This window comes from Bos javanicus, chromosome 5 (assembly GCF_032452875.1).
Source record: "Bos javanicus breed banteng chromosome 5, ARS-OSU_banteng_1.0, whole genome shotgun sequence".
In the NCBI taxonomy this organism is placed as follows: domain Eukaryota; kingdom Metazoa; phylum Chordata; class Mammalia; order Artiodactyla; family Bovidae; genus Bos; species Bos javanicus.
Window position 1 is genome coordinate 108631724 of NC_083872.1, and position 23306 is coordinate 108655029.

At 43.1% G+C, this 23306-nt stretch overlaps 1 protein-coding gene and 1 pseudogene across 3 annotated transcripts in view; one reads left to right on the forward strand and one right to left on the reverse strand.

The window, feature by feature from the left end:
• Positions 1-225: 225 nt before the first annotated feature.
• Positions 226-23306, forward strand: part of ADIPOR2 (adiponectin receptor 2) — a 51388-nt gene continuing 28307 nt past the window's right edge. Inside the window, exon 1 of one of the 3 annotated variants that reach the window (XM_061418369.1) lies at positions 226-470. The gene's annotated coding sequence lies outside the window, so the exon portion shown is untranslated. Of the gene's footprint in view, positions 471-3483; positions 3627-23306 lie in introns of those variants that run through there. The other 2 variants (XM_061418370.1, XM_061418371.1) reach the window with 2 other exon arrangements.
• Positions 6476-8591, reverse strand: LOC133248787 (protein SDA1 homolog; annotated as a pseudogene).

A 23306-nucleotide genomic window follows, 5' to 3' on the forward strand; every position in this document is an offset into this window, starting at 1 on the left:
AGGCTGTCCTCAGAGCAAGTCCATTGTCACCATTTCAGCTGCACCCCGTGGCACCCCTGATACCTCGTCACGGAGTGACCGCACCTGGATTGTGAATGTTACCCAGTGATGCGCCTCTCTGTCAGCAGCATCTGGTCATTGTACAGATGACCACATCCGACTAGCTGTGCTGCTGGGCAGTGTTGGGTCACCGGTGACTAGGATGGGGAGTGGGTGGGGAAGGGACTCTTTTGTGGGTGCTGCTGAGAGGAGGTACTCCACCCTCCTGAGGAGAAGTGGGACACCTTCAGGATGGAGGGAACCCACATTCTAAAGATGCAGCTGACGCTGGAGGATGCAGAGTTTGACTGAATTCCCCTTGGTTTTTGCATGACTACTTAGAAGACAATATACAAAGGTTAGGAACTGAAGAGCATTTGGCAAGAGAGACGTGAAAAATCTGCTTTGGGACATTTAATGGTGACCTTTAGGTAAGAGATATGGGTGAACCCATTCACGGACAGTCCTTCAGGTTGGGGATGGTGACAATGTCTTCATTGACTGAGAAGGTGTGAGCATTCTGAAGAAATGGTGGGGTTTGTTTCATCTTTGGGGGGCATCAGGAACTGGCAGCAGTGATCTGGGGGCGGGACCATAATGATAGAATGGGAGGTATATCTTGGGGGGAAAATGATAAGGCTCTTTTTCATATGTTTCAGCAGGGCAAGGACCGCTCCAGAGTAAAGTGCTTTGGTTTGTCAAAACAAAATCACCTAGAGAAGAATGCAGACAAAGTTTGAAGTCTTTGAACAATCTCGTCTTTATGTAGCTCTGTTGTCCTCAGTAGACCTCTCATTAAGCCTGAGGCCCCAGTTCTCTTTGCCTTCTGTAAGTCAAATTTGCTGTGCAGACACACTGGCGTTGTTTCTGAGGTGCTGTATAAGTATAAGGTTGTCTGCTTTAAAAAAATTTTTTTTTAAATTTATTTATGTATTCTATTATTGGCTGTGCTGGATCTTCCTGGCCTCGGGAGCTCTTTCTCTAGTTGTGGAAAGCAGGGGCTACTCTTTAGCTGTGGTGCACACGCTTCTCATTGTGGAAGAATTGATGCTTTTGAACTGTGGTGTTGGAGAAGACTCTTGAGAGTCCCTTGGACTGCAAGGAGATCCAACCAGTCCATTCTGAAGGACATCAGCCCTGGGATTTCTTTGGAAGGAATGATGCTGAAGCTGAAACTCCAGTACTTTGGCTACCTCATGCGAAGAGTTGACTCATTGGAAAAGACTGATGCTGGGAGGGATTGGGGGCAGGAGGAGAAGGGGACGACAGAGGATGAGATGGCTGGATGGCATCACTGACTCAATGGACGTGAGTCTGAGTGAACTCCGGGAGTTGGTGATGGACAGGGAGGCCTGGCGTGCTGCGATTCATGGGGGCTTGAAGAGTCAGACACGACTGATCTGATCTGATGGGCTCTAGGGCTCGGGAGTTGCAGCTCCTGGGCTCCAGAGCACAGTCTCAGTAGTTGTGGAACATGGGCTTAGTTGTTCCTTGGTGTGTGGGGGTCTTTCCAGATCAGGGATCGAATCTGTATCTCCTGCATTGGCAGGCAGATTCTTTACCACTGAGCCACCAGGGAAGTCCTTGTTGGCTTTTTTCAAGCTTACCTGGGCAGACTTAATACCAGTATTCTAAAATACTAGTATTAAGACCATCTTATTCATGCTTTTTCTGATTTTAGTAACTTTAATCACTTTTACGATTTTACACTTCCAGGCTGAAGAGTTCTCTATTATAAACATTTTCCCTTATGTATCAGACCTTAGGTCTTTTGATATGAGATCTGTGATGCTTTTCCAGTTTCCTTTGTTTTTTCTCTTGGTATGGTCCCAGGGAGTGATGCTGAAAGCTCAGCTTCTCTATACCCCATTGGGGAATTGAATCTCAGAGGTAGAGTTTTGGGTGAAGTAGAAAAGGATAGCTTTATTATTTTGCCAGGCAAAGGCAGATATAGCAGGCCTTGAGAAAATGTGTCCCCACCCAGGAAGATTTTTTTTTTAAAGCTTATAAACAACGTAAGTTTATTTCTCATAGTTCTGAAGGCTAGAAGTTCAAGATCAGGGTGCCAGCATAGTTGGGTGAGAGCCCTCTTATCCAGGAGGATTTGATAAGGAGTCTTAGAAGAGCCTGGGAGGGTACAGTCAACAGGGCCACAAAGAGTCAGATATGACTGAGCATGCATGCATTTATACAGCAATATTTCCCAAGGGTGGGGGTTGTTGACAAGATTAGGGTGTGTACAGGATCTCATACTGGTGGTGGTTTAGTTGTTAAGTGTGTCCGACTCTTGCAACCCCATGGACTGTAGCCTGCCAGGCTCCTCTGTCCATGGGATTCTCCGGGCAAGAATACTGGAGTGGGTTGCCCTTTCCTTCGCCAGGGGATCTTCCTGACGCAGGAATCGAACCTGGGTCTCTTGCATTGCAGGCAGATTCTTTGCCGATTGAGCTAGGAGGGAAGCCCTGCAGGGTCTCACGTGGTCTCCTAATCTAGCTAAACTCCTCTGGTCCCTTTAATCTTGCCGCAGGTGGTTTCTTGGCGTCTCCTCCCTTGATTAGCAACAGTTCAAATCTGCCCTTTGGAACTCCGGAAGGACGTGGAGGGTAGAGTCTTGCTTACAAGGAATGGGGGATATAAAAACGAGGCCTCCATGCCTGGGAGCCTCACAAGGTGCCACTCAATTTCAGGATGGACAAGCCTGGGGCATGGGCGTCCTTGAAAGCTTATGGCTTTCCTTTAATTAGTATAACAAGATTTTTGACAGTTAAGGCAATATAACCTCTTCAGAGCACTGAATGTGAAGAAAACATTTTCTACACCGGCCAACTTCTACACTTTGTTTTGTTATAGAATAAGTATGTAGGCAGATTTTGGGTTTAAAGAAGTTAAAGCTCGGTTGAAACAAGTAGAAATTAATCGTTTTGGGCAAATGGACACAGTATTGCTGAATTAGTTTCTGACCTGCTATTACACTGAAACATTTTTAGAATCGCTCTGAATTTTATACTTTTAAGAGGAGCGGGCTCACATTCGTTTTCTGGAAGTCATGAGGCACAAATGGTAGTGTCTCCGTGAGGTAATAAAAAGCAATCGCTGTTGTCGCAAGACGCTTCGCGTTTAGGTCTGAAGCCGCCTCCGACTGTGTCTAGCAATCCCTCGTTTCGGTTCCGACCGCAGCTTGCGGGCCGTATCCATAGAAACCGGGAAGCGTCCTGAGCAGGGCGGCCACGCCTCTTCCGCTGCACACGCTCCCGTTTCCGGTGGGAGGGCAGCTAAGGGACTTCCGTGTCCCCGGGTGCTCGGCGCCTCCCGCTAGATTCCCGACCCACCCAAGCTGCTCCAGGTCCGGGAGCGGCCAGGGGACGCTTCCGGCTTCGACCAGCGCGGCTGCGCACGAGGCGCCTTCTCATTGGCTAGGGTAGCCTCGTGTGATTAGCGTCACGGCGGCGGCAGCTGTAGGAGCCTCCCGGACGCTGGGTCGCGGCGGCGGCGGCGGCGGCAGCGACGGCGACAGCGGGCGCCACCTCCGCTCCTCTGGACTCCCAGCGGCCGCGGTTCCGAGGAGCTCGAGGCGGCGGCGAGCTCTGGTGAGGTTCTGGAGTGGGAGCGCGGTACTAGGGAGGGAGGCTGGGCTGGCGGGGGCGAGGGCTGAGGGCAGGTGTCCCGGCAGCGGGGCGAGCGAGAAGCGCGCTAGTCGGTCCCCTTCTCCTACCCCCGGGCCGGCGTCCCTCAGTCCCCGGCCCCCTCCGCCGGGATCCTCTCAGCCCCGGGATCTTCTCAGCCTCCGCTCCCTGCAGTCTGGTTCCCCCAGCCTCGGATCTCCTCAGTCCCGAGTCCCGCCGCCCCGGGTCCCCTTCAGCCACGGCTCCCCCGGCCCAGGGTCTCCGGCTTCCTTCGGTCCCGTTCCCCTCCCAGCCCCGGGTCCGCTCGGCCCCGGATCACCCTTCCGGGTTTCCGCCGGTCGCACTCAGAGGTGGGCTCCGCTCGGGCCCCGATCCGGCTTTTGCGGCGGGAAGACCCCTCACCGGCGTTTGCCCGCGCGCAGGCGGCTTGGCCGGACCGGGTCCTGGGCCTGGTGTGTCGTTGTTGCCCCTCGAGGCGGCTGCTCACCGGTCCGGCGGGTCTGGGCGTCTGTGCCGGAGCTCGTTGCGGGCGCCCCTGGCTCTGGACCTTGTTTTCGTTCGCCGCTGGGGCTTAACAATTTGGCGCGGTCGCGGGTAGAAAGGTGCACGGGTCCCGCCGCGTTCGTACCCGGCACGCGGACTGTGGTGCAGGGTCGGCGTGTTTTTTAAGCAGAGGGGTCTGCTAACGTCTTTATGTTTAGACTCTGGACTCCTCAGCCCTGGGTTGTTCCCATCGCATCTCCTCCCAAAGCAGCCCTTCGTCCATCCTCCAAAGAAACCTTTTAAAACTCCGAGAAATCTGTCATAACATTTCAAATTGCTTCCCAAGTGAAATGTTGAGAATAGTTTCTTCCAATCCAAAGCTTTATTTTTGGGGCGAAGATCAGAAACTTTTTGAAGTTTGAAGTGTCCTCCCAAAGGCCACTTGCGTGTCTCGTCTTGCCACCCTCTGACTGTAATTCTGTTAGACTTTCATAGATGGTTCATTCCTGATTCTTTTCACTCATGTTTATCTCATAGAAATTTCACTTCTAGTGCTGGTAGTTGTCCATAGATGTTTTCATCTCTTCTCATAAATTTTTCCGTGCTGACAGTCCTGATCCAAAACCAAAATCCTTTTCATCAGTTAGTTGGGACTTAAGGCCCTGTGGTGGCAGCCACTGGTGGTGAATTATTATGACATTTGAAGAAATTTCAAATCTATATAAATACGAAAGGTATTTCTTTTTGCCTGTATTTGTAATTGCCTAGCTACTAGCATGTGTACCCATTCAGACTTTAGGCTCCTTAGCAAGCTTTCTCTTACTGGGGCACTAAGGATGAGAAGGAGAATTTCCAGAGCCTAAATAAAAAAGTTGATTTTTTTTGTCCCTACTCTTGTATATATTAATGAATGAACAAGTCCCTTCCCCCCAGTCAACAGTGTCAGTTTAGCAGATGCACTTTCTTTTTGTTTTCCAAAATGAACACAGTTTTGTTTCCCTCTTTATTTCAGGGGTGGGCAAACGTGACAGCTTGTGGGCAATGTCCTACCCGCTGCCTGTTTTTGTAAATTAAATACTCAATGGGACATAGCCATATGCTCTCATTTAGGTCTTGTCTGGTTGCTTTTGTGGTGCGAGTTGAGTGGCCTGTAAACGGTAAACATATTTACTATCTGGCCTTCAAAAGAAAATGTTTGCCAACTCCTTTACTTTATTAAAAACAACACATATTCAATGTAGAAAGTTAAAATGAGTCAGAAAAATGTAAAGGAAAAAGTAAATAGAATCACAGCAAAAATCACAACACAAATCAAGGGTTTGTTTTTATGATTATCTTTGTAGAATCTATTGGTGATTATTTCTGTGTAAATGGGCTTATATTGCCAAATATTGGTTTGCAGTCTGTTAAATACTCATTTTTATTTGGCAGTTGAATACATTGTATTTTCTGTATTGAAGATTTCACTAGAAGGGGCTTGATGAACCAAGTTTTCCTTGTTTGTTTTACCAGTCAAGGTTTTTTTTTTTTTTAATGAGGCATAATAGATGCTTATTGGTGGTAGACACTATTTATTGAACACAATAGATGCTTATTGGTGGTGGACACTATTTATTGAGCACTTATTACGGACCAGATAGTTTTCCAGTCTACATGTTACAGGCAGTGAGTCATTTAATGTCTGCAGCAGCTCAGTACAGGTACACAAACTGTTGTCCCTACTTGCACATGAGGGAACTGGAGGCAATGAGAGATTAGCTGCCTGAGTTGGTCAGATAGTTAATGATGGAGCTGGGGTTTGAGTCCATGCAGTCTGGTTTCCTGGTGGCTCAGTCAAAAAAAAATCTGCCTGCAATACTGGAGACCTGAGTTCGATCCCTGGGCTGGGAATATCCCCTGGAGGAGGGCCTGGCAACCCACTCCAGTAGAATTCCCTGGAAAATCCCCATGGACGGAGGAGCCTGGCAGGCTGCAGTCCATGGGGTCACATAGAATCGGACACGACTGAGCGGCTGAGCACACACAGTCTGGTTTCAGCACCGCCCTCAATAACAGGCCCTCAATAGACAGATGAGAGATACATAACGTAAAAATTCTTCCTTATGCTCCTTACTCTCTGTAGGAAACCACTGCTAACAAATTTGATATAGAGCTTTCCCTCTCTCTTTGCATATGCAAATGTTTATTTGCAAATCCATCTAACACATGCAGGTTTTACAAAAATTAAGGCTTCGTTAGAGCAGTTTTAGAGTTACAGAAATTGTGTGGCTAGTAGAGAAAGTTCTCATATCACCCACACTCCATTTTCCCTTATTAATAACATCTTTCATTAACATACTCTGTTTGTTACAATTGATAAACCAATGTTGCTTCATTGTTAATTAAAATCTGCATATTAGGATTCAGTTTTGTATTACAGAGTTTTTAAAGTGGGATCAAACCAGTCATTGTTCAGCAAGTGTACTTTTTTTGGGGTGATTTTCAAAAAATAGTGCTTCTGGACTTTTAAATGCAAATGAACAATCTTAATTCACTAATATTCAGATTAATAACACAAGTTTAGCATTTTCCCTGGAATGGAAAATTTGCTTGGAAGTTACTGCTTTTTTCGTTTTTCAGAAGTTTATCCTGTAGCACCAGCTGCTCTTCACTGAAGAAGCAATTACTTTTGGACTGGACATTCTGGCTCCTCCATGAAGCTTGTTCAGTTTCTTGGAGATTTCTAGCTGTTCTTCATCAAAGGAGTGGTGCACACCCCCCATTTACATCAGCTTCCTCTTCACTGAGCCTGGTATTTCCCCACCTATCCAGATGGTTCTCAGCGTTCTGTTCCTCAGCTTTCAGAAGTTCAGTTCCTGGAATGTAATCTTTAGCATCTAAGTCTCCATATTCTTGCACCCTTGATTTTATTGAGGCCTCTGTAGGCTTACCCTGGAGTTCCTTCTGTGATACCTGAGGATTCAGTTTTCAGAAGAACTGAATCAGAGTTCTAGGAGAGGTCAAGAGTGTATTTTATACTGGGCCAAGTCTTCAGGAAGTTTTTCAGTCATTGAGCTGTTGTCTCTCTCAGGGCATTGCTTCCTCCTGTCATGACTTCCCCAGAGTTCTTGTCATGACAGAATGGGTGGCGTGGTCCTGAGCAGCACCTCAGGGGTCTCTGGGACTACCAGGTGCAGAGAAGTCGGTAATGCAAACAGAAGGGTCTTGTTCCTCCTCTTGGTGCTGCTGCAGAAACCTGTGCACAATGGGACAGAAAGAGCTTGTGAATTCTTGCCAGTCTGGAGATGAAGTTCATGAGCAGTATCTTCACTTCAGAAGTTTGCTTATAACTCTTCAGCTGCTTTAGTGGTTTTTCTGCAAATCTTTGGAGCTCCTGAATTGAATGGATCATTGAGAAGTTAACAGTTGTAACTTTTGTCTTGTTTTTGAAGTACTTTGGTAACATTCTTGTCCTGTGTTCGGAGCCTCTCCCCGAGGCATGCAGCATTAGCACTCTAAGTCCTTGCCCTGTTCTTCTTGTTCATCTTGCCCTTGGAGGAATGTCAAGGCAGCTACTCATACTTCAGTGACCTTAGAGAAGCGTACAGTTGTGATAACACTGACTGATGGTCTTGGCATCATTTCACTTGTTTCTTCTGTAGTTTAGTCACCACTTCCAGAGATATCTTGGCTGCAGTTGCACTGCTGCCCCTTAACATGTGTGTGTGCAATTCTGCAATACACATTCACTGTATTCTTGTTTTTTGCACCTTTATTCTCATCAGTCACAAAATGAGTGTACAAAGTCTTAGAAGCTTACATGGCATCATAGAGGTTCAAAAAAGAACTCTGGCAGCCTTGATGGATTGATGAGGTTCTTGGTGAGGTCAGAGCTTTGCAAGGTGTTATTGGGAGGTCTACATTCAGGACAGCGTAGGAGAGAAGGTCTTTTGGTTCTTGAGGAAAGTTGTCTAGATGTTCTGGGTGGCAGTGACCAGTCTGTGCCATAAACATCACCAGCATTGCCAGTTCTTTGCTGGGTTTGTCTGTTAGTCACTCAGTTGTGAGTCATGTCCGACTGTGACCCCATGGACTGTAGCTGACCAGGCTCCTTTGTCCATGGAATTCTCCAGGCAAGAATGCTGGAGTGGGTTGCCATTCCTTTCTCCAGATTTATTTGGTTGCAATTTGAAACTCTCCCATATTGGATGTGCAGTGAATATTCAGCTGTGTAAGCTTCTCAGTGTAGACCAGAGGGTCTACTTTATTAATCCTGTAACTGCCATAGGTTGCTGGGCGGCTTGTGTTTATTTCTGCTTGACAAGTTGACTGTAGACTGACTTTCTTTGAACGTTTCTCAGAAGACCCACACCACTGATAGTAGCCAGCCCTTCTCAGGCTGGGTCTTGGAGTCCTTCTTCCAGGTGTGACCAGAAGTAGCACTGGGAGCTTGGCTGATGGCGGCATCTTGGTCATAGTATGTTTAAGGGGCTTCCCAGGTGGCTCAGTGGTTAAAAAAAAAAAAAATCTGCCTGCTAATGCGGGAGACATGGGTTCAGTCCCTGAGTCAGGAAGATTCCCCAGAAGAGGAAATGACAACCCACTCCAATTTTCTTGTCTGGGAAATCCCATGGACAGAGGAGCTTGGGGGGCTGCAGTCCATGGGGTCGCAAGAGTTGGACACGACTTAGCGACTGAACACATGGAGTGTGCTTAAAAACCAAGGTCCATGATGGCTTTCCAGGTCAGTATGTTTGTATTTACTCCATCCTTTAGTTTCCTGGTATTTTATTGAATGTGTGCACCATAATTTAATAGTTTTTCCTATTGCTGGGTGTTTAGATTGTTTAAATAGATTGCCTAGTGTTTAAATTTAATATGTATGCATTGTATGTACAATGTCGCGTGCTGGTGGCCTTTAGGGCAACTTTCTGTAGCTTTCTTCTTTTTTTTCTTCAATATTTATTGATTTGACTCTGCCGTGTCTTAGTTGCAGCATGTGAACCTTAGTTGTAGCATGTGGGATCTAGTTCCCTGACTGGGGATCAAACCCGGGCCCCCTGCACTGGGAGCACGGAGTCTTAGCCACTGGGCCGCTAGGGAAGTCCCTAGGGTGACTTTCTGAGTCTAGTTACTGGGTTGAAGGAAATGCATATTTTTCGTTTTGATGTATATTACTAGACGGCTACCCAGAAAGGTCACAGCAGTGTAAACTCTTGTCAGAACTGTGGCTGAGGTCTAGATTCTTTATACCATTTTGAACTTTTTTTCAATCTTTATCTGATTGGCAGTTGAACATATCTTGCAGTGTAGTCTGTCTCTCTCACTGGGAGATATATTTTGTTTGAAGTTGGTTTAGAGTTACTTTAGGCAAGACCAAGCTTTCTGTAGTAGTTCTATCTAGTATGTTCTCCCTTAGATAGAGCTGCTCACCTGTTTAGATTCCCTGTCTAGCCCTGAAAGGCAGTGTAATTTTGCCAACCCTGCTAAAAGAATCTGGGTGACTGCCCAGTAGACAATATACTTGTTGAGGATAGGTGTATATAACTTCTTCATGTCTGTTGCAGTCCTGGTGGTGAGTAAATGTTATGTTCTTTTTAAAACCTAAATTAGATTGTGTTCTTTTGGGCTACTGTGAAGTTCTTTAAAGTGAAGTGCTTTAAAATAAAGTGAAGTGCTTTAATTTTGTTAAAAAATAACCTTTTCAAAGTCTTTGTGTAATGTAAACTTGAAAAATTACAGCATAAATTGGTCATCTTGGGTATATTATCTATATCATCCTTTATTTCTAAAATGAGGTAAATAAGACTGGTTAATATCCTAGGACCTGTTTGTAAGGAAATCATTAACCAAACCTATTTAGTAAGTACATACACATTCAGTTTTGGAAGTTAAAGGACTGGGTTAATTAGGGGGTTTGTTTCATGTAACCCCTGGTTTGGAGTTTGCCGTGTGGTAGAGGGCATGTGTACCGCATAAATGGTATCTTGGCTTCGGTAGACCTTGTAAGTGTCCAGACAGAAGGGAAAGGCTAGCCGAAGTCGGGAAGCTGCCAGAATATCTTTAGGCATGGGGAAAATACCTGTGCAAAAGGACATTTCAAGTTTTTCAGTTGAACACCACATACACACACACAAAAAATACAGAACTTACTTTATATGTGGCTTCTAAGTTACATATTCTTACTGCACTTATGAGTTTTCTACAATGTCCATGCACAGGAAAACAAAGCATACAAAGCATAACGGTCTTGAAGAGAAAGAAATAATTACCCTATTAAATTTTGACCAACTTCACTTTCTTTAGCATACATTTTGTTGTTAGTATATTACCTAATTATTTTTCATTGGTAGCATGTTGAGTTTAATCCTGTGTGTCCTGAAATTTTAGTTTCATGAATATGTATGCATAATTCTATCCACATACCCATTCCTTTGGTCAGGAAATAAGCAATGATGGTGAAAACTCCATAACCTTGTGGAGCAGAAGGGTTATTTTTATTTTCTTCAAATTTATTTTCATTTTATTTCATTCCAGAATTTCTGTAACTTAAAAGATCTGGAAGTATAATTATACGTATTAGTTCAGTTCAGTCACTCAATTGTGCCCGCCTCTTGGCGACCCCACGAATTGCAGCACTCCAGGCCTCCCTGTCCATCACCAACTCCCGGAGTTCACTCAAACTCATGTCCATCGAGTCGGTGATGCCATCCAGCCATCTCATCCTCTGTCTCCCCTTCTCCTCCTGCCCCCAATCCCTCCCAGCACCAGTCTTTTCCAATGAGTCAACTCTTCGCATGAGGTGGCCAAAGTACTGGAGTTTCAACTTTAGCATCAGTCTTTCCAATGAACACCCAGGACTGATTTCCTTTAGAATGGACTGGTTGGATCTCCTTGCAGTCCAAGGGACTCTCAAGAGTCTTCTCCAACACCACAGTTCAAAAGCATCCATTCTTTGGCGCTCAGCTTTCTTCACAGTCCAACTCTCACATCCATACATGACCACTGGAAAAACCATAGCCTTGACTAGATGGACCTTTGTTGGCAAAGTAATGTCTCTGCTTTTGAATATGCTATCGAGGTTGGTCATAACTTTCCTTCAAGGAGTAAGCATCTTTTAATTTCATGGCTGCAGTCACCATCTGCAGTGATTTTGGAGCCCCCAGAAATAAAGTCTGACCCTGTTTCCACTGTTTCCCCATCTATTTCCCATGAAGTGATGGGACCAGATGCTATGATCTTAAGTTTTCTGAATGTTGAGCTTTAAGCCAACTTTTTACTCTCCTCTTTCACTTTCATCAAGAGGCTTTTGAGTTCCTCTTCACTTTCTGCCATAAGGGTGGTGTCATCTGCATGCCTGAGGTTATTGATATTTCTCCCGGCAATCTTGATTCCAGCTTGTGCTTCTTCCAGCCCAGTGTTTCTCATGATGTACTCTGCATAGAAGTTAAATAAGCAGGGTGACAATATACAGCCTTGACGTACTCCTTTTCCTATTTGGAACCAATCTGTTGTTCCATGTCCAGTTCTAACTGTTGCTTCCTGACCTGCATACAGGTTTCTCAAGAGGCAGGTCAGGTGGTCTGGTATTCCCATCTCTTGAAGAATTTTCCAGTTTATTGTGATCCACACAGTCAAAGGCTTTGGCATAGTCAGTAAAGCAGAAATAGATGTTTTTCTGGAACTCTCTTGCTTTTTCCATGATCCAGCGGATGTTGGCAATCTGATCTCTGGTTCCTCTGCCTTTTCTAAAACCAGCTTGAACATCTGGAAGTTCACGGTTCACGTATTGCTGAAGCCTGGCTTGGAGAATATTGAGCATTACTTTACTAGCGTGTGAGATGAGTGCAATTGTGTGGTAGTATGAGCATTCTTTGGCATTGCCTTTCTTTGGGATGGGAATGAAAACTGACCTTTTCCAGTCCTGTGGCCACTGCTGAGTTTTCCAAATGTGCTGGCATATTGAGTGCAGCACTTTCACAGCATCATCTTTCAGGATTTGGAATAGCTTAACTGGAATTCCATCACCTCCACTAGCTTTGTTCGTAGTGATGATGCTTTCTAAGGCCCACTTGACTTCACATTCCAGGATGTCTGGCTCTAGGTGAATGATCACACCATTGGGATTATATTGGTCATGAAGATCTTTTTTATACAGTTCTTCTGTGTATTCTTGCCACCTCTTCTTAATATCTTCTGCTTCTGTTAGGTCCATACCATTTCTGTCCTTTATCGAGCCCATCTTTGCATGAAATGTTCGCTTGGTATCTCTTAATTTTCTTGAAGAGATCTTTAGTCTTTCCCATTCTGTTGTTTTCCTCTATTTCTCTGCACTGATCCCTGAGGAAGGCTTTCTTATCTCTCCTTGCTATTCTCTGGAACTCTGTATTCAGATGTTTATATCTTTCCTTTTCTCCTTTGCTTTTCGCTTCCCTTCTTTTCACAGCTATTTGTAAGGCGTCCCCAGACAGCCATTTTGCTTTTTGCATTTCTTTTCCATGGGGATGATCTTGATCCCTGTCTCCTGTACAATGTCACGAACCTCCGTCCACAGTTCATCAGGGACTCTATCAGATCTAGTCCCTTAAATCTATTTCTCACTTCCACTGTATAATCATAAGAGATTTGATTTAGGTCATACCTGAATGGTCTAGTGGTTTTCCCTACTTTCTTCGATGTAAGTCTGAATTTGGCAATAAGGAGTTCATGGTCTGAGCCACAGTCAGCTCCTGGTCTTGTTTTTGCTGACTGTGTAGAGCTTCTCCATCTTTGGCTGCAAGAATATAATCAGTCTGATTTTGGTGTTGACCATCTGGTGATGTCCATGTGTAGAGTCTTCTCTTGTGTTGTTGGAAAAGAGTGTTTGATATGACCAGTGCGTTCTCTTGGCAAAACTCTATTAGCCTTTGCCCTGCTTCATTCCGTATTCCAAGGCCAAATTTGCCTGTTACCCCAGGTGTTTCTTGACTTCCTACTTTTGTATTCTAGTCTCCTATAATGAAAAATACATGTATTATATATATATATATATATATATATAAATAAGGAAAAGGAGGAAGCATATATTCTTTTTCCAAGTGGCAGCTTAATTCAATGACTAAGAATAAAATTTGGATTTGAATTTTCTTGGCAGCCGAGATAAAAATGAAAATATGGTAAAATACGTAGCACTGAACTGGAAGAAGGAACTAGACCAGTTTTCTAGGGATAAATCTTCCCTTGACAGATTTTAAGGAAATTGGGCATTACATAAAGCCTTTTTTTTTTGGCTAGAAGCCTGAGTTTAGAAAAGGGGAAGGATGATGTATTAACATTTCAAACCAATGAAAGAAGTTTTGTAAAGGGCAGTTGGTTTGAATTTAGGTTGCACGTGTGTATTTTATTTGGCTAATAAAAATTTTTTTCATTAACATATTTAAAATGGAAAATACAGAGACCAATATAATTAACACTCACATACCCACCATACATGTCATTTCTCTCAAAATCTTAACATTTTCCCACATACAGGTGAAGCACCTTCTTAGGTTACATTTCACTTTGCAGAAGTATTGCTATCTTGAATTTAGTGTTGATCATTTCTAATGCCTGTTTTTATGTAATTACTACATTGGAGTATATTCATAAACAAATCAATATTATGTCTTGGGCATTTTCAAACTTTATATAAAACAATATTCTACATATTCTGTAACTTGTTTTTCATGAAACATGTTTTTTAGATTCTTGAAAATGCTGATTTTTTTAAACCCATTTTGACCTACAAAAATGGCACTTTCATACGGTTCATCCTAATTAGTCATCACTTTTATCTTCTATAGCTGTATTATTGTATTATACAAATGCAACCAGTTTAAATTTACTTTTCATGTTGGTAAGGTATTTAGGTTGTTTCCACTTTTCCTGTTTTAAAAACAGTGCTATAGTGAACATTGCTGGTTAGAAATCTTTGTGCACATATGTAAAATCATTGGCAGGTTTTTCAAACTACAGGTTGGGAGCCATAAATTGGTTATGAAATCACTTTAGGAATCAAAGTAGGTTAGAGAAGTATCAGGTTGTTTTGCAGGCAGATACAATGTTCTGTGATCGTGTATGTGTGTGTGGTGTATGGTTACTGACTTTGAAATGAAGTTCTCTGGTGTAAATTACCCAGAAGTGGTATTTACCTGGTTTGAGATTTTGGAGATTATGAGAATTTAAAATTCTATCAGACATTGCCAAATTGTTCTCCAGAATTGTGTCCCTTGGTGTTTTTTAGCATGAGAAAGAGAATTTGCTGTATCTAACTAAATCCTTATAGATCCATGGCATTGTCAGATTTTTTACATGTTTACAAGTCAGATGAGTGTGAAATGATATTACCTTAAATTTTTTCTTGATTGTTTGTGAGACTGAGCATGTTGAAATGTTGAGTGACCATTCAGATTTCCATTTCTTGGCTGAGTCTGTCCCTGTCCATCTCCCCTACCCCTAATTGCGTTGACTTCCAAAATTGCTTTTAGTAGTTTATTGTATATCCTGTTTGTATCTGTGAAGTGACCTGCAGTATCATCTAGTTTGTGTGGCTTATCTGTCACCTTTTTATGTGGTTTGTTTTGGTGAATGGAAATGATTATCAGATCTATCATTTTCCTTGTTGATTTGTATTCTTTGTGCTTTATCTAAGAAATCTGTTCTGTACTCCAAGGGCATTAAGGTCTCTGCATTTCTTTCTAAAAGCTTTAGAAGTTTGGTTTTTTATATTTAGGTCTTGATATTGCCTAAAAAGAATTTTTTTGTGTGTATAAGTCAGGGATCTAATTTTTTTTTTTTTTAATATATGCACAGCCAATCATCACAGCACTGTTTGCCTGTTTAAAATACAGTGTGTTTTTAAATTTGAATTGTAAATCTTTTAAGCATTTTCTGGTTCAGTGTAATAACAGCCTCTTTGTCTTTTATCAGGCTGCTTTACATGTTCAGGTTTGATCCATTAGTGGATTACTTGATCCAGAAACAGAACCTGGAGGAGTAGATAGATATACCACATTTTGTAGGTCTCATGCAGATGTCATTTCTCTCAGCCAGTTTTTAAATAGAGGCTCGGTTGCATCACTGACTTAGTGGACATGAATGTGAGCAAACTCTGGGAGATAATGGAGGAGAGAGTAGCCTAGCATGCTGCAGTCTATGGGGTGGCAGAGGCAGACACGCTTGGTGAATGAACAACAGCACCAAGGGTGCAGATGGTTTGATGATAAACTTTGATGGAGGGAACAGGTTGCTGGTGTCTTGCTTTGTTGGTTAATACTCACAGACTTTGGAAACTTGATAAGCAGGTGTTAGATTGATTGACTCCTTGATACTGGAAACTTCAAAATCTTTACATGTATTTAGTCACCCAGTTGCTGTTATGGATATGTTCTGAAGTTTGAGACTTTCAGTTTTGGTTTTAGGAGAATTCAGTTCAGTTCAGTTCAGTCGCTCAGTTGTGTCCGACTCTTTGCGACCCCATGAATCGCAGCACGCCAGGCCTCCCTGTCCATCACAAACTCCTGGAGTTCACTCAGACTCACATCCATCGAGTCAGTGATGCCATCCAGCCATCTCATCCTCTGTCGTCCCTTTCTCCTCCTGCCCCCAATCCCTCCCAGCATCAGAGTCTTTTCCAATGAGTCAGCTCTTTGCATGAGGTGGCCAAAGTACTGGAGTTTCAGCTTTAGCATCATTCCTTCCAAATAAATCCCAGGGCTGATGTCCTTCAGAATGGACTGGTTGGATCTCCTTGCAGTCCAAGGGACTCTCAAGAGTCTTCTCTAACACCACAGTTCAAAAGCATCAATTCTTCCGCACTCAGCCTTCTTCACAGTCCAACTCTCACATCCATACATGACCACTGGAAAAACCATAGCCTTGACTAGACGGACCTTTGTTGGCAAAGTAATGTCTCTGCTTCTCAATATGCTATCTAGGTTGGTCATAACTTTCCTTCCAAGGAGTAAGCGTCTTTTAATTTCATGGCTGCAGTCACCACCTGCAGTGATTTTGGAGCCCCCAAAAATAAAGTCTGACCCTGTTTCCACTGTTTCCCCATCTATTTCCCATGAAGTGATGGGACCGGATGCCATGATCTTCGTTTTCTGAATGTTGAGCTTTAAGCCAACTTTTTCACTCTCCACTTTCACTTTCATCAAGAGGCTTTTGAGTTCCTCTTCACTTTCTGCCATAAGGGTGGTGTCATCTGCATATCTGAGGTTATTGATATTTCTCCCGGCAATCTTGATTCCAGCTTGTGTTTCTTCCAGTCCAGCGTTTCTCATGATGTACTCTGCATAGAAGTTAAATAAGCAGGGTGACAATATACAGCCTTGACGTACTCCTTTTCCTATTTGGAACCAGTCTGTTGTTCCATATCCAGTTCTAACTGTTGCTTCCTGACCTGCGTACAGATTTCTCAAGAGGCAGGTCAGGTGGTCTGGTATTTCCATCTGTTTCAGAATTTTCCACAGTTGATTATGATCCACACAGTCAAAGGCTTTGGCATAGTATTAATACATATAAATCTGAGTCTTTCTGAAATGTTTAATAGAAACTTCTACAAATCAATTTAAGAATGAAAACTATTTTTGTTTCCACTTGAAATGAGTGTTCAGTTGCTGTGAGGTCTGCAGATAGTTATATATTCTATCTTTCTTTTTTCTTTTTCCCCATTTCTTTTTTTTTTTTTTAATTGGTGATCGAAAGAAGACCTTGTGGTTTAATGGAATTCAGTGATCCTGGGAAAAGTTACAAATACAAGTTTTATTCCTAAATTTCTGGTTGTGATACTGAAAAAGATAATTAACCACTTCTTGGTTTCTCCATCTGCAGCATTGTAACCCTCCCCCATCCCCCTTCTCCCCAACAAACTTGTATTGTAGAGGGTGTTATGCAGGATGAGATGGGGCCCTGAGTAATGGTTGCTTAGACAGCTTTTTACTGAAGTGTAGGGGTTTTGATTTTGCCTGAAACACTGACTCTACAGGCCAGATATCCAGATATACCTGGAAAGATTTTATTTCTGATGTAGTTGGAACACGAGTATGGTTATGTGGTAAAATAATCTGCCTGCAGTGCGGGAGACCTGGGTTTGATCCCTGGGTTGGGAAGATCCCTGGAGGAGGGCGTAGCAACCCACTGCAGTATTCTGGTCTGGAGAATCCCCATGGACAGAGGAGCCTGGCCGGCTACATTCCATGGGGTCGCAAAGAGTTGGACATGACTGAGCGACTAAGCACATGTGGTATTGTAGGGCAGATGATTTCTGGAAGGAAGTCTTTGCATAATTTACGTATTTTGGTTCATTGTAGGTATGACAGTTTATATACCCTGGACTTCTCAGGATTTCCCTGACTGACTACATTTAGGACTGTTGTTCTTCTCATCTATACTTGGATTTTTGTGCACTGTTCTTTGTTTTAGAAACTCAGAGTTGCTTATAGGTCTTGGGAAAGGGAAACGACATCATAACATGACTATAAGAGTTGTAGGAAGTCCTTTTTATAAAATATTTTTTTATTCATGACCATGACCAGTCACTATAATGCACTGTTTGTACCTTAAATGAAGCCCTGTAATGTGGAGTAATGGGCTTCCCTGGTGGCTCAGATGGTAAAGAATCTGCCTGCAGTGTGGCAGACCTGGGTTTGATCCCTGGGTTGGAAAGATCCCCTAGAGAAGGGAATGGCTACCCACTCCAGTATTCTTACCTGGAGAATTCCATGGACTCAGGAGCCTGGTGGGCTACAGTCCATGGGGTCACAAAGAGTCGGACATGACTGAATGACTGAACAGCAATAGCAAGGTGGAGCTAAGATCTGGTCTTTGGAGTCAGATACAGATTTGAATTTGTAGTCTTCCACTTCAGTTTGTGTCATTGAATTACTTGATCTCCTTTAGTGTCAATTTCTTCATCTGTAAGATAGGAACCCATTTTATAAGGATTGCTGGAGGGTTAAATGAGATGATGGGTGAAAGGTCAGCTATTAGAGTTGGCTCCGTTAAGTGTTGAGCAACGGTTCACCTCCCTTCAAAGAGATAACATCATGACTAGGAAGACTAGAACCACTTCCCTTTGTGGGAGGCAGTGTTGTATCGTGGAGGGGGCCTAACTGGGCAGTTCTCGCTTCTTTGTTTTGTGACTTGTGTAACCTAGACTGGTCTTACCCCCTGTCCTCTTATTTGTAAATAGAGCTCGTACTGTCTGCAGCAGGCAGGTTTTAAAGTTAAAATGAGAGAATGTGTAAAGGCTCACCTTCTCTGGCACTTGGTGGCCCTCTTAATTAGCCTCTGAACTTGGGTAGAGATGGACAGTAACACTGTACTTGGGAAGTAGGTCTCAAGCCTGAGAGGCCGGCTCTCACTGGCTTTGCCCCAGCTCTGCTGCACAGGATCAACTTTGCCTGGTTTCTTCTCAGCAAAGTTGGTCAGTGGGTGGGGCAGTAAGTTAGAAGAGTGAGGTTCCTGGTGATATTACTTAAAAGTTACCCTACTTCATGCTAAGAAGGAAAGTAGCATAAATGATGAGTGTTGCCTGTCTTTATAGCTTCAAGATCATCTTTAAGAAATAGCTGCATTTGATTTGAAATGTTTCTTTGTGCTTCCAACAGTTGAGATTTTATGAACATGAATGCATAATAGTGCCTGTCTTAAAAATCTAACTGTTGCTCCATCTCAGTTATCAAATGTGCCATTTGTTAAGGGCTGTGTCAGTAGCATATGTTGGGAACTTTTCCCGTTTTATCAGTTATTCTTTTCCAAGTTACCGTTTTTTTTTTTTTTTTAATTAACATTTTTTTTCTACTCAGAAATGTTCTGAGTGTTTGGAAAGAATTCCAATTTTAACCAGTCATTTTATTGTTTGTGGTATGTGGCAAGGCTCTGTGCTCCTCCCCATTTTCTTCCTGTTTCTTAATATTTTCAACATTGCTGTAAAGTACAGCAGTCTGTCAGTGTTACCTCCTGGTTTTGTCATTTAAGTGCTACTGTGCGTTTATTTGAGAACAGCTTATGGTTCATGCTAACATAGAGGGTTGTGGATAAGAGCATTAACTGGGGTATTAGGTGGACTAGATTGATTGGGTAGATTAGGTTGCCCCTTATTATTGTCATTTAAGACACGTTATTTATATCCCTCTGGGTGTTTGTGATCTCCAGAATGGAGGAAACAGTTGTGCCAGTCTCCCAAAACTGTTGTAAGGATTTCAAGAGAGAATCCAGGGTTCTTTGCGCTTGGTGCTGATTGCATGTTAGCTGTCCCTGTCTTCTCCTTCCTCCACATCATACAGGGAAGGATTGTGAGGTCCTTCTTTGCATCCCAGACCAAGCTTGGGGTTGTGGATACAAAAGTGGATTCCACAAAAGGCTCCCTGACCCTGAGAAGTTTGCAGTTGAGAAGGGGCAGACAGACCAGTGAACAGAGAAATGTAGTCAATTTTGACAGCTACTATAATAGAAACATTAGTAAATAAGAAGAGTTGAAGGAGTCAATGTCCGGAACCTGGGGAAGTCAGGGAAGTTAGTTTCTGCCTAACTTATCCTTGAAGTGTGGGTCGTGATTCCCCGCTTATTTATTCAGCATATGTTTAGTGAATACACGTGCTGTGTGCCAGAAGCAATTTTAGATACTTGGAATATAAGAGTAAAGAAGATACATAATGTCTCTGAGGAATTTTCAGTCTAGTGAGAGAAGACTAGTAGTAAACAAATAAAAATAACGGAGACAAGTGCTGTGAGATTAAAAGGTGATGTGATAAGGAAAGACTGAGATGATGTGGTCAGAGAAGGATTCTTTGAATAGGTGACCTTTAAATAGAGATTCGCATGTGAAGAAGGAGCCCAGCCCTGGGAAGATCTGGGCATTGAACATTCCAGGCCGTGGGAACCAGTGACATCGAGGAGCCCTTTGAGCATTTGGAGTATTTGGGGAGTAGATGGGAGGTGATTGAGGCTGGAACGTAGTGGGCAAGGGGGAAAGGGGTACAGGGTGAGGCCAGAGTTCGGGGCTAAGTCATTTAAGATTTTGTAAACCCAGGTGAGAGCTTCCTTAGGTGTGAAGAGAAGCCACTGGAGGGCTCAGAAAGCAAGGGAGTGCCTTTTGATAAAGTTACCCTGTGACTGCCTTGTGGGAACTGGGTCCTGAGGATCAGGAGTGGCCTGGGGGGGTGGGTAACTGGCTCTTGTATTAGGACAGGTACGACGTGGTGGTGGCTTGAATCAGAAAGTTAGTGAAGGGAAATAGTAGATTGGGGTGTTTGAAGACCCCTCTGCCCCATCACTGTAACTATTTTTATGTTTTTATTTTTTTTGGCTGTACCTCGCAGCTTGTGGGATCTTAGTTCCCCAACCAGGGATTGAACCTGGGTCCTAATCCCTGGGCTGCCAGGGAATTCCCACTGTAAAGCTTTTAAAAGGGTAAATTGTAAGAGGTCTAGCCCTTTTCCTTGCCAGTTAACGTGATAGAAATCTTCCAGCAAAGTTCTCTGAAGACTTGAAACCAGCCAAGGTAACACATCTAGTATTTACTTTTAATAATGATTTAAAAAGAGAAAAAATAGCTAGTATTCAAAAGAAAATCTTGTGCCTTTAATATCCCTGCTGGTTCCATTGTTGAAATAAATCATTCCATCCTAAAAAATAATCTCGTTTCATTATTAGAAGTTTAGATTTGCATCCTAAAGAGATCAGGAGGGGCGTAACCTGCTGGTACTTTCATGTAGGACATTCTGTACCACTCAGGTTTCCCAACGCGAAAAGCCTGAACTTGATACCAGAAGTCTCATTTTACCCATGTACTGACTTCACACGCATACCCCAGTGTGGAGTGACAGGGCACGCTGGAGTGATTTCAGTGTACAACTTTCAAGTCACTTTGAAATTGGCTACTTTCACCTCAGGGGAAGCCAGCACAATCATGGGACACATTTTACAGCCTGTCTTCCACTACTGAAGAGTCTAATTATAGAACTGGGAAGATATGCCACCAGCCTTAGACTGCGCACCACTCTCTGTGCCCCAGCTTATACAGTGGGCCATTACACTGCTGGTCCTCAGAATTGGAAGACTTAGGTCCATGGCAGTTGGCCAGTCTTCAGAGAACCTTGCTGGAAGATTTCTCTTGCCATTAACTGGCAATGAAAGGGGTTGGACCTCTCAAAGTTCTCACTTTACAAAGCTTTGCAGTGGTCAGGGAGTGAGGTCCTCTGGACGCTAGTGTTCGTGGGTACACTGCACTTACGCTTTGTCAGCTTTGTGTCCTCAGTGTGCTTTTCTGAATATATTTTTTACATCAATAAAAAATTTACTAGACAAAGAGGCAATGTAATATAGTGCCACAGTGTATTTCTACCCCCCAATCAAAAAAACGTGTAAAATACACATAAAAGTTACTGTAACTTTTTAAGTGTGTAGTCACCTTGTTGTACATCCATGTTGTTGTGCAAGCATCACCACCATTCATCCACAAAGCTTTTTTTCCTCTTGCAAAAACGGAAACTATCCCCATTAGGGAGTAACTCCCATTCCTCTTCCCCCAGCCCTGGCAGCCACCATTCTTTCTATGAGTGTGACTTCCCTAAGCACCTATGGCAAGTGGAATCGTACAGATTTGGGTTTTGTACTTGACCTACCTCACTTACCATGTGGTCCTCGGGTTCATCCAGGTTGTGACTTGAGTCAGAATTCTCCTTCTTGGAGGCTGATGTTTTCTTGTGTGTATCACTACGTTGTGCTTGTTTATCCATTGACACTCGGGCTGCTCTTTGTTCACCTGTTGTGAATATGGACATGAGTGTGTAAATGTCTCTTCAAGACCCTGCTTTCAGTTCCAGTACATATATACCCAGAAGTGGAGTTGCTGGGATTGTATAGTAAATCTATTTTTAATTTATTTGAGGAACTGCCATACTGCTTTCCACAGCTTGCTCGCTCTTTTAAAATTGGGGGCAACATAAAAATGAACAGTATGAAATAGGTGAAGTTATACATTGCACTATAGTCTACCTTGGCAGGAACCCAGTGTAACTGTGATTAAGTACTTCTCTTTTTCCCCTGGAGAATGAAACATTCATTCAGGAAACCTATGTATCTGTTGCTCTCAGCAGTGAGCACATCCTGAGACCAACGTGCAGACAAGTATTGGTTTTTAGAAAATACCTTTTCTGGAATAGAGTTAGATTTTTACACCACAAGTATCAAACCATTAAGTTAGCAGTTTCTTCAGGTAGAAAAAAATTGCTTTAAGGTAACCATTTAAGCAACCTTGTTGCTTTTAAGCAACATAATAAGTTTACCTTATACAGTATTATTTGAAGGGAAAATGAAGTCTAAGAAGTAGAGTTTTAAATTTTTCATGGTTTTCCCATTGGGAAGGAAACCTTGGTGTGAGTACAGTTGACTGAGTCGAGAGATTAGTAGGTTCCAGTCCTGACTTTACAGTCTACTATTTGGTAATCATTCTCCTGGATTTTTTACTTTGATTTTTACCCCATCAAACTCCTGTTGTTGTTGTTCAGTCACTGAGTCCTGGCTGATTCTTTGTGATGCCGTGGACTGTAGCACACTTCCCTGTCCTTTACCATCTCCCAGAGTTTGCTCAAACCCATGTCCATTGAGTTGGTGATGCCAGCCAACCATCTTATCCTCTGTCATCCCCTTCTCCTTCTGCCCTCAATCTTTCCCAGCATCAGGGTCTTTTCCAGTGAATCAGCTCTTTGCATCAAGTGGCCAAAGTATTGGAGCTTCAGCATCAGTCCTTCCAATGAATATTCGGGGTTGATTTCCTTTAGGGTTGACTGGTTTGATCTCCTTGCAGTTCAGGGAACTCTCAAGAATCTTCTCTAGAGCTACAGTTCATAACTTTTTTAAAAAAGGATTTTGTCCAGTATTAACTAATATGCTAGTATCACTTCTAGTAACACCTAGTTCTGTTTTCAAGCTCATTCTCTCCTCTGAATTCCAGACTTGTGTTTCCTGGTGCCAGCTGAACGTTTCTTGTACTTCAGACCCCATTTCTGAAAACGAATTCATTCTTCTCCCATGAATTCACTTCTCCCAAATCATCTCTCCATCTGCGTGAGTGGCGTCCTCTGTGCAGTCGACTGCCCGAGCGAGAAGCATGAGTCATCTGAGTTCTTTCTGTCTAGTCTTCATGGACCCTCATTC